This window comes from Oreochromis aureus, linkage group 15 (genome assembly GCF_013358895.1).
Source record: "Oreochromis aureus strain Israel breed Guangdong linkage group 15, ZZ_aureus, whole genome shotgun sequence".
In the NCBI taxonomy this organism is placed as follows: Eukaryota; Metazoa; Chordata; class Actinopteri; order Cichliformes; family Cichlidae; genus Oreochromis; species Oreochromis aureus.
Window position 1 is genome coordinate 38,664,374 of NC_052956.1, and position 9,854 is coordinate 38,674,227.

At 43.7% G+C, this 9,854-nt stretch overlaps 1 long non-coding RNA gene across 1 annotated transcript; it reads left to right on the plus strand.

Moving 5' to 3' along the window:
- The first annotated feature begins 613 nt into the window (after positions 1-613).
- Positions 614-1,739, plus strand: LOC120433037. Its single transcript, XR_005608265.1, has 3 exons — positions 614-949; positions 1,119-1,406; positions 1,636-1,739. It is a non-coding gene; the product is annotated as an uncharacterized LOC120433037 (long non-coding RNA).
- Positions 1,740-9,854: the final 8,115 nt, after the last annotated feature.

Here is a 9,854-nt window from a genome sequence, read left to right on the forward strand (position 1 = left end):
GTGAACAGATTTGAGAATTTAGCATTTACTAATTCAGGTATCTATCCCTGCAGTTTATAGAAACCAAAAAGAACTGATGGGTCTGTCTAACACAGACCCACCGCTGCAACAAGACAATTGTACTACAACAGCGAAAGCAAGACGCAAGTCGCCAGAGGTCTTTGTGCTACTCGTGCACGAGGGAGAGAACTGTGACAAGTGTGTTCTTGTCGCTCACCCCAGTCGCTCTCGTCTGCTCCCTCGTAAGACGGCTCTTTATTGAGGTTACATGAATATGCATAAGTTTATTAACATATGACGTCTTACATAGGTATACATATGAACAAGAACAAGATGTGACCCTGTGAACGACTCCCCAAAGCTGGTGCTAGGAGCGCAGCGGTCCACCTTAACAAAGGGCTCTTATACTTCAACAGATACAGAGTAGGTGTCCTCCTATACCATAAATCAGTAAGAGCAGGTACGACCTCTCTCATGACCCTAAGATGTGTGTGCATGCCAGAACACTCTGGAAGGCACACAGAGTCTTTACAGACTGCTAAGGATCAAACCTCTATTAATCTACAAACATTTATATACTTCTAAGCATAAATGACAATCCAACAATATAAACCTTACAAGAACCAACAGAAAGTAAATGCAAAAATAAAAACTCACTTTTTACGAATACAGAAGTCACACCTATGTAGATGCATCTGTGAAGATGCATTTAAACTTTCCTTGTTTTCCTCGTTCACTAGGTGGTTGTAAAGTGACGCCCAGTGCTCTACGTGGTCACCCTTCTGATCCCAAGCTCTTTCCTCATGCTCATTGACATCCTGTCCTTCTACCTGCCTCCCCATAGCGTCGACCGCGCCTCCTTCAAAATGACCCTCATCCTGGGCTACACAGTCTTCCTGCTCATCATACGACCTGCTGCCGAGTACGGCAAATGGCACTCGCATCATAGGTGCATACTATTATAAACCACCTTATAGATAAGTAGAAGAAAATGGTTGGATGGCTTTTAGGTCCCAAATTTAGCTGCCTGTTAAAAGTGCTGATAAACAACTCAGCCTGCATCTTAAAAGTTAAATGTATGACCACTTTAACGTGTGTGCTTTGATTCTTCAATCTAGGTATCTATTTCTCACTGTGTCTTGCCCTCATGGTTATCAGTCTACTGGAAACAGTCATCATTACCAACGTCCTCCACCATAACTCCTTGAAATATCGGGAGGTTCCAAAGTGGGTTAGGGTTGTTGTGCTCAAACGTATAGCAAACCTCATCTGCTACCGCTGGCCAAAAGATATCCAGCCGCCTTCTACATCACAGAAGGTTAAACCTGGAAACTCCAATGTCAGTTCTGGTCCATGGATCATTCAACCAGCCAGCTGGGCACCTGACCAGCACCCAGTTAGTAACGGTAACCAAACCTACACAGTGCTCTGTCATTACATGGGACAATTGGTGCTGAAAAATCTTAAAAGTATTTGAGAAAACATACTGGCAGGCATCATTTGGTTCACTCAGATACAGAACAGTTGCGAGGGCAAATGTTCTTTTCTGTATTAAAGTGAAAGATGATATCTGTGTTGTTAAATATATTATGGAGTGCTCTTTGTTTGACATTTTAATCTCCACTCTTCTGCCAGGTACATCTGCTCTGCCTGAACTGCAACAGATCTGTCAGTACCTTGCTGAACTTGGTGCCCACCTCCTCTCTCTGCAGAAGGAAAGCCAGCTGTTGCACCAGTGGTGCCATGTAGGATATGTCCTTGACTTCCTGCTCTTTTCGTATCTATCTGCTGCTCATCAGCTGCTATGCCATGGTTATTGTCACAATGTGGTGCATTTGGATCACTCAGTCCTAAGTGGATATGGATATGATCCAGGATTGGATGTCTTGTATAAAATTTGAAAAGAAGAGTTGTTCCTGTCCCCTTTGCTGTGTACTGTGCTGATGCTGTTTTCAAAACCTACCACACTCATGTACAGTATCAGTGTCACACTGAGATATTTCAAAGATAACCTGAATAAATACAAATAAAATACAAATAAAGGGAAAGAGCTGTCCAAACCTCTGTCTCTGACCATCTGTGTTCAAATTTGAAATGGGAAACATGTAAGTGTAACAAACATGTTAAAACATAAGAAATCAGGAAGGGCAAAAAAAAGCTTTTTGCTAAAATAAGATTTAGAGCAGAAGTTTCTTGCACTGCATTTTAAAATGAAGATATATTGCATTTATTTACAATTAAAGACACACAGAGCAGAAAGTGTGTTACTGTTTTACATCCACAGACACACAAGAAAAGAAGCAGGCAACATGAGGTCAAGTTAAAGCAATTTTATTTGTGTATTTCAGTACATGTATTCAGATTAGAGTTTTAAAAAAACAAACAAACGTCCCAAGTAAAGTTTGGGGGAGTTTTAGGAGGAGAGGGACGGTGAAAGAGAAAGTGGGTTAAAGGTGAGAGGTCAGGGTAGAGAAGATGAGAGAGAGAGAGGAGAAGAAGGATGGGGTGAAAGAAAGGTGGAGAGGGGAAGGAGGAAGAAGCTGTTGATCTCCTTAAACTTGATGCTGCTGGGTCAGTTCTTTCTCAGCAGTCTGCTCCAGAATCCCCTCGTGTCCTCGGCTTTCTTTTCTTTTTCTTTGGCCTTCAGCTCTTTCAACGTTTTGTTTAGCTGCTCCTCGGCGTCTTTAAATTTGTCTTTCAGCTGCTGTTTGGCCAGTTTCACTTTCTGTTTGAGGAGCTCTTTAGCTTCCTTTTTGTGCTTTTGGATTTCTTTAAGTGCATCTTTGCAGTCTTTCTTGGTCCTCAGAGCCTGTCATTTCTTTCTCGAATACCTTCACCTCAATTTTCTCTTCTGCAAGTTCTTCTTGCACTTTCATCAGTTCCTTCTTCAGAGTTTCACTTTCCTGTTTTGCCTCCCATTTTCCACGTGTCTCTTTTCTATTGCTTCCTGTGTTTCCAGCAACTTCTTCTTCATGTTTTGAGTGTAACTCTTTGTATTTTCCATTTCTTTCTTTGCTTCCTGTATTTTCATTTTCTCTTCCTCCAACACTTTTGAGCTTCCAACAATTCTTTCTTCATATTTTCAATCTCATTTTCTGCCTCATGTTTACGTTTTTTCTCCTCTTCAAGTTGTTGCTTTACGTGCAGGAATTCCTTCCTTACTCTTTCAGCTTCAGCCATGACATTTTCAGCTTCTTGTGTTGCCAACTGCATTTTCCTTTTTTCCTCTTCAAAATCTTTCTGCACCTCCTGTAATTCCTGCATCACGTTTCTGCCTCCTTCTTTGCAGTTTGATATTTATTTTTGGCTTCTTGTGCTGTGGTTTCTCTTCCTCCAATGCTTTTTGAGCTTCCAACAGTTCTTTCTTGATGTTTTCATTCTCATTTTCTGCCTGTTGTTTTCCCATCTTCTCTACTTTAAGTTTTAGACCCACATGCAGTAATTCCTGCAATACTACTTCAGTTTCAAACTTTGAATTTTTAGCTTCTCCTCTTGATTTTTCTGCCTCTTCTCTTAATTTGACATTCTCAGCCTGTATTATTTGAAATTCCTCTCGTAGGTTCATCAGCTCAGACTGTACTGTACTGCATGGTGAAGCACTCACCAATCCTCTTCTCGATCTCCCTCGATTCATTTTGGCCTTTGAAACAAAGGAACCAACGTATTGTAGAGAAGTGAAGTGAAGTTTTCGATGTTTTATGTCTTCAACTGTCGTTTGTCCTGCACAGAGATGCTGCTGTAGATGTGTCTCTAGCTGTGTCTGGATACAATGAAAATGCTGTAACTAAGTGCTTGTGTTGCACAGTTATACTAAACATTCCATTTCATGCATGCTCCGCCCACATGGCCAGGAATGTCAGGTGCTGCATCACCAAATGCTGCTCCCGTTGCCTAGCAATACCAGCTGTTTACTTTTTGGGGTCTGGTTCATTATTTAATAAAGAAAACATGTCCAAGTATTGCAACCATGGTGCTGAGGCTCAGTGCATATTCTAGCCTGCTGTGTGGGTTGGCAGCCAGAAATCACTGGTGGGCAACATGAGTGAGGAGAAAACTGGAGCAGCCAAGCAGGGACCTGCAGGTTGCTGGTTTGAGTCTCTGTTCAGATGCTGGTGTCTCCTCTCTCTGAGATGTTTGCAAACAGTCCCTGATAAAACAATAAGGATAATAAGCAAACATGTGACTAAACTAACAATTATGACACTGATGTGTTTCATGTGTAGCAGGATGGCCTCTATACAGCAGTCGCTGCAAGCATCCACATCAGCACACTTACTTTTCTTTAAGCAGGTGTGCTGGGGTCCTCCTAAGGAAAGTTTGAGAACTTCATTTCCTTCATGCTGGTGAACTTTTCACCAAAGCTTCTCCATCACTGACAGGGATTGTTTGGATCTTCACACTCATCTCCACGAACACTAAAAAATGAGTCTCACTTTGCTCATATAATGCCAGGACTGTCTCCATATTCCACAAAAGTCTATGCAAACATGTAACTGTCATGGTCCTGGGTCGGTTACCCAGCGCTTTAAGTTTGTTATTATCATTTTTCTAGTTTATTCTGATTCTGTATTTGTTCTTAGGGTTTGAGTTGTGTGTTTCTATCATACCTACCTGTGTCTCTCTGTGTTCTGTTCGTGTCCCCAGTTGGTAGTGTAAAACAGTCTGTGAGTTTCCTGTTTTACTTTGTAGGTTTGTGTCTCGTTATGTCCATTAGTTCCAGCTGTGTCCCCGCCTGTCTGCCATTTCCTAATTACCTGGTGTGTGTTTTATACTGCGTGTCTGCCTGTGCTCCTCGTCGCGTCGTCTGTGTTTCTCTGTGCATCTGCTGTGTATTTAAGGTTATTCCGTGTTTCTCCGTGTCTCTGCTCCTCGCTCCTCGGCTCCTCGCTCCATGTCCTCCTTTTGTATTAGTATTTTCCAGTTTAGGTTTGTTAACTCCCGCTCTGCTCTTCCTGTTTTTGTCACTGTGTCACTTCTGTAAATAAACACTCACCGCACCCCAGCCAGTGCCTGCATCTTGGATCCTCATTCATTCAACCACACGACTGCCGCCCCAGCCGTGACAGTAACAGTATCTGAAGCGAGATCAATCAATTGGAGACCAGAACAACAAACGACGGAGGCACCAGACAAGTGCAATCAAACGATGAGTTTATTAACACAGGAGAAGAACCATCAGCATATGGCTTCTTTTCCTCTGACAAAAATACATTGAATGCTGGTTTTATAGCATAGAAAATTAACGCCCACACGTACACGTCAATACAGGTCAAAAATACATTGTTTACAGACAAGGGTACATCTTGTACATCTTAATAACTATAAACAGGCATATAACTTCTCTTTTCTATAACACCTGCCTTTTAAGGTAATAAACTTCAAGCTTCAGGGTCTCTAAGGGCTAATAATTGACCCTCGTCATCAATCACTAAGTAAACTAATTTGCAGCAGGTCTCAGAAAGAAGCAGAAGACACTTGGGCCTTCGCTCAGGCCTGTTGCTAGATTTATGTGTATTGTAAGCATGCATGCAATTAACCTGCTATGTTCTCATCTTCCCTCAACATGTATCACCTGGACACTCTCACCAGTGAAGCTTAAAACCCTCTTGGATGGAACATCAACTCCAAATCAGCACAGATATGCAATGTGTATAAAATGAACTAAACCTGTGAATAGAAAGGTCAATGTGATGACAAACATATTCAATGCAATATGAACCCTGTAAGAAATATTACTGATAAAATAATGCTGTAAACATGTTCTTAATGCATTTATCATAAGGCAGGTCATATGGTAGCAATAAAGAATCTCTGAATCCCAACATTCCCTCTTTTGACATTCCAACAAGGAATGTCACCACACACTCGTGTTGTATCACTCCCTGCCCCACTCTATGGGTTCTAAGTTCATCTGATAGATGCCCTCAACCCAGCCAGGGTTCACAACCCTCGCCATTACCTTTACCAACAATCCTCTGACACAAGGAATGATACAACAACCAGCGATGACCAGTATTCCCAAAAGTACAGCCAAGGAGCATATCACTGACATAGCCACACCTTTCCATTGTCCAAACACGGATGTCCTCCAGGACTCCAGCGGGTTTTCGATACCTGAGTGCTCATGCATGGTTTTAGACAAAGTTTTCAGGCCCTCCAGAGCTCGGGTTAGTGAGCCATCTGGGGCAGTATTATTGGGAATAAAGGTGCAGCACATGTCTCCGAACATGGCACACACGCCCCCTTCTCTGCCAACAACATGTCAAGGGCCATTCGATTCTGCACGCCCATCAGCGAACTCGGACCCAATTGTTCCGCGAACCCCACCATGGCGTCCCTGGTTAGGTTAGAGAGTCTCAGCAAGTTATAATGAACATAGTTAATGCGATCAACATTCTTGTTAGGTGTTACCCAAAGGAATATACTTTCAAATCCTGCAGCTATCGGATTTACCAGCTTGTACTGTCTGGAACTGCCCTGGGCACCCTATGGAGTCTATCCAAGTCGGTGAGTTCAGGCGAGAATCATAAGCATGTGTACTCTGGGTCCCTCTTTTGGCCAGAGTGGTGATTGAGTTTTTTTAGCGGCTTAGACTTGAGTCAACTAAGTTTACCCTAATTCCCCTGATGGATCTGTCCCTATCACATCCACCCCGATTACCAGATAGAACACGCCTCCCGGCCCCAAACAGCCTTACGGAAGCATATCATGGGGTGATTGCAGACCCACACATCATACGCTCTCCAGCTACTACTAGCTCCTGTACACTTAATGACGCCACACAAATCAAACGTGAATGAGCTGGTAGACCCTTTAACATAATTCAACTCTATGCCATTATTCATGCTGAGACACTCATCACCTTTACCTGACACCTCGCGCTTCTGTTTTAGCAACTACAGTCTCAGGAAGTGCTGTGCTGGACTGGCCTCCGTGTTCAGACAAGTGGTCCGGAGTGCCCTGCAAAATATAAACAATAAACAACACAGCCACCGTTAATATCATTGTATACAATAGACATGTAGTTGTAAGGAACATTTTAATAAGTTTTTTTCTCATTACGTGTCTCTGACTCGTGTGTCTGCATCATGTTATATAAACTTTGTATCCTAGAGTGAAACTCCCTCCTTTTTGGAGTCCTCAACTTGTCACCGCTCCTTTCTGCTGGCGTGGCGACCTTCTGCGCTGCTCCTCTTCTTTCTTGGCCTCCCAGGTGGACTACTGGTTGGCCCGTTGCACAGGTGAGAGGATTTATTCTGCCTCTGTTCGTTACCACCTGTGTTGGTTGAAGAAGAGTTTTCCTCACCAAACTCTCATGTGCTGGCGCACACTGCGACCAATGATACCAGGTATCGCCTTTCCCTTTTAGTTGAACTGCTGTAGTTGTTCTGGAAATGACCTCGTAAGGACCCGTCCAGCGTGGCTCCTTCCACTTGCTTTTGATAACCTTCAGCCACACCACCTTTGCCTCTGTGGTCACCTGGTCCACCTTATGCAGTCCAGAGGTAACCTGTTTTGTGAAATTGGAGACAAGACATTTTAATTCATCCCAATATTCTGCATGAGACCTGTTACTCCTTGTGGTGTGTCCAGCCGGGACCTCTGTCCAAGGAGCTGGGAATGGCCTTCCCGTCTGCAACTCATGTGGCGTGAATCCTGTGGACTTATTGACAGAACATCTTATAGTCATTAGAGCAATCGGTAGAGCTGAAACCCAGTTTAACCCCGTCGCTGCGCAGATTTTAGATAATTTGTTCTTCAAATTTAAATTCATTCTTTCTACCTTCCCTTGAGATTGAGGATGGTACACTGTCCCAAACCTGTGTTTTACTCCCAACATCTTCTCTACTTCCTCCAGGTCTCGATTTTTAAAGTGGGTTCCAATATCTGATCTAATGCGCCTTGGAAACCCATGCCTGGGGATATAATGATTGATTAAGCACTTAATCACACTTTTGGCATCTTCTTTTCGGGTAGCCCACGCTTCGGGCCATCCGGTCAGAGCATCTACACACACTAACAGATATCTGACTCCCCCTGGGCCCACATCAATCATGTCAGTAAAATCAATCACAATTTCTTCTCCTGGCCTCTCTGGCAGGAGAAACTTACCTAACTTCTGGTTTTACCACTGGTTTTGGATTGTGTGCTCCACAAATTAGACATGTTCGGGCTTTTTCCTTTATCATGGCTGTTAGATCTGGGTGCCACCAGTGACACAAATTTCTCTCCATCTGTGCCACTCCCACGTGGCCAAGCCCATGTGCCTCAGTTATCTTCTGTCTGGCCAGTTTGTCGGTTAAGACTGGTCGTCCATCAACTCCTCTCCAAAGACCAGCCTCTTTTTGGGCTCCTTTGCTCTGCCACACCTCTTTTTCCTCGAAAGAAGCCTCCTCTTGGGCCTGTCTGGCCTCCTCCAACATATTGATGCCTGCCTCCTCTTTAGCAGTTACCTGCACCATTTGCTGTCGTCCTTTATAGCCTGCTGCTTCCTTTGCGGCTTCATCCGCTTTCTGATTTCCTTTTGCAACCATGGTATTTGCCTGAGTGTCCTTTACATTTAATAATGCTCACCTCACTTGGGTCATGCAGGGCCCTCTCCAGTTCCTCCATCTCCTTCCTATGGCAAATAGGAGCATTTGTTGCTGTTCGGGAAGCCTGCTCTCTTCCACTGCTGGAGTTCCACGTGGGCTGCTCCAAAGGCATAGGCTGAATCAGTATAAATGTTCACTCTTTTGTCTTTGGCCAGTCTCAAGGCCCTACTCAGTGCAATGACTTCTGCTCTCTGAGCAGACTGTTGTCCCTCAATTCTTCCTGCTTCTTTTACCTCAAATTCAGTTCCTTGTTTGCAGACTATAGCATAGCCTGCTTTCAATCCTTCTTCATCATGATGACAGCAGCCATCTGTGAACCATTCCTCAGCTCCAGGAATAGGTTCTGCTTTTAAATCTTCCTGACTTTCCCTTCAACTTCTGCTTTCTTAGCACAATCATGAGGTTCTCCTGACCCCATTAAATCTGCCATATTGATTCCTTCATGTGTAAATGTCAGATTTGGAGCATCTAGAACTTTACTCAACCTCTGTTGTGCTAATGATGTCATAGTGAACGCCTGCGAGTTCACATATGCCACCACACTGTGTGTAGTCAAAACTTTTAGTGGGTGTTCTCTCACTACATGTGCTGTTTTCTGTATTATTTTGGCAACCCCTGCTGCATGCTGTGTGTATGTAGGATGCCTTGCTTCTTTTGGGCTCAACCTTATGCTGACATACATAAGTACCTGTCTTCCTCCCTCTTTTTTCTGAAACAACACACCATTTATTATTCCAAGTGTTTCAGAAATATCCAAGTAAAATGGCTCATCATAGTTAGGTGTAGCCAGATCAGAGGCTCTTGACAAGTCTTGTTTCAATGAAATGAACGCGGCTTCAGTGTCGAGCGTCCATGGCAGTTCAGCCTTAAGGTTTCGAACGCCCACCTGTTTGATCAGATCCCGTAAGGGAGCCGTCCTTCCTGCATAGTTTGGAATAAACTGTCTGCTGTAGCCCGTCAGGCCAAGAAAGGAAAGAAGTTCTTTCACCGTTCTTGGTTTTGGGCGTGTCAAAATTTGGTCTCTGTGTGCATTCATTAGTCCCAATGATTTATGGGCTATTACACGGCCCAGAAATGTGACTTCTGGTCGAACCAACTGTAGTTTTCCTTTACTTACTTTGAAGCCGCATTCAGACAGTCTTTTGAGCACTGTGAGTGATGCTGCTGTACAAGCCGCCGCCGAAGGAGCCGCAATGAGTAAGTCATCTACGTACTGTATTAATGTACACCCTTCAGGCAACTGACAAAGTGACAGGGCTT